General features: G+C 44.9%; 1 non-coding gene across 1 annotated transcript; it reads right to left on the bottom strand.

The window, feature by feature from the left end:
- Positions 1–713: 713 nt before the first annotated feature.
- TRNAQ-CUG (transfer RNA glutamine (anticodon CUG)) lies at positions 714–785 on the bottom strand. Its single transcript has one exon. It is a non-coding gene; the product is annotated as a tRNA-Gln (tRNA).
- Between the last annotated feature and the right edge of the window lie 990 nt (positions 786–1,775).

Genomic DNA, 1,775 nt, shown 5'->3' with positions numbered 1-1,775 from the left:
CACTTGCCTTCCACTCACTTGCCAACTAACTTAATCCACTTCACACGTCCACACACTGAAGGGAAACTTTGCAAGAACAAATGCCAGGCAAGCAGCTTTGAGGTTTATCCGTAGAACCGGGTTCTCCGGTGGGACAGGAAGCGATGGGGGCGCTCCTGAGTGAGCAGCATAGGTGGTCCACACCCAGCAACTGAAACCCCTGCTGGGAACGCCCAGTTCCTCTATGTTCCATTCCCTAGTTCCTCCCTTTTTTCTTTCCAATTCTCTTCTCTGTTCTTTGGAGTCTCTCCTCCTTCTTCAGGTATTTTCTGAGGGTTTCTGGGACCTCAGTTCCTGAAGAGGACCCAGTGCCAACTAGTGGATTCCGACTCATAGCGACCTTATAGGACAGAGTAGAAGTGCCCCATTGAGTTTCCAAGGAGAACCTGGCGAATTTGAACTGCGGACCCTTTGGTTAGTAGCCATAGCACTTAACCACTACGCCACGAGGGTTACTAGTGGAAAAGGAGACCGGGCCACGAGGCAGAAAAGCCCACGGGGAGCAGGAGGAGAGATGGGATCTGGAGCAGCTCGCGCTTCTTCCCTCCGGGCCCCAAACCCTTCTAGCTGCTAAAAGAGGATCAGAGGCAGGACGCGGAAAGGGGAGTAACAAGTTCAATTCCCCATTTAAAGAGGTTTTTTTTTCTTTAATCCTTCATTTAAAGGAAACACTAAGGTTCCACCGAGACTTGAACTCGGATCGCTGGATTCAGAGTCCAGAGTGCTCACCATTACACCATGGAACCACCACAAGTCTTTCCACTCGTAGGGCGGTAAAAAAAAAAAAAAAAAAGAATCCCCAAATCCACAGCCCCAAGGAAGTCGATTCTGACTCATAAAAAAAAAAAAAAAAAAGTTTTTTTCTCATGTCTATGATCATTTCAATTAAAAAAAAAAAAAGAACAAATCTCTTGCCGAATCTTAGGGACAGTGCATAAGTATCTCAATAATAATAAAAAAAAGAGCTTTGTAAACGCTCATTTAACATCCATAGTTTCCACTACTAATCTCAAGGCAGTCCTCTATCAGAGGCGACTTGAGGATCCTTGACCGCTGTGAGTGGACTCATCCATCTTGCTTTCTCTCTGCATCTCTCCTTTTATTGACTTCTATTATTTCATTCGCATCTCAGGAAATTGAGGTAAAATCCACTTTGGGTATCAGGCGATGGCACAGCTCTTTAAACCTCTGTCATAAATCCTATACTCTGCCTCATTTGCCAGAGTTTCCTGCCCCAAGGTGAAATTTCTGCAAACAACAGTGTTATTTTCCTTTTCCTTGCCTCCACCCATTTCGCATTGCCCAGGAAGGGCAGACGATGGTCAGGGTAGGACTTGGGTGTTCCGGGGCACCTTGTCCAAACAGCACCTATTATACTCCAAAAAAAGAAAGCCACCACAAATTCCTATGTGTAATACAGAAAGGTGTCTCAGCAGTGTCTTATCTGGGGAGTAGGTTCGGCAGGCAGAAGAACTCTCATTTTCTTCTTTATACATTTCTTTTTGGTAAGTTTTTCTTACAACAAACATATTTCTTAGATACACAACAAAAAACAATTAACCTTGTTTAACACTTATACGCTCAGACAAACCAGACTAACCACATTTGCTGTGACTCAAAATCGGCCACGTGCTGTTGAGGCTACAAGACAGGGCTCTGGCACTTACACAGCCACAGTCTGTTTTCTGAGAGCTTGGCCACGTCCATTACATTCCAATTTCCCAATGTATCATGAC

Source organism: Loxodonta africana, chromosome 3, assembly GCF_030014295.1.
Source record: "Loxodonta africana isolate mLoxAfr1 chromosome 3, mLoxAfr1.hap2, whole genome shotgun sequence".
In the NCBI taxonomy this organism is placed as follows: Eukaryota; Metazoa; Chordata; class Mammalia; order Proboscidea; family Elephantidae; genus Loxodonta; species Loxodonta africana.
Note: the sequence above shows the minus strand (reverse complement) of the source record. Positions and strands in the feature narration are given on the sequence as shown.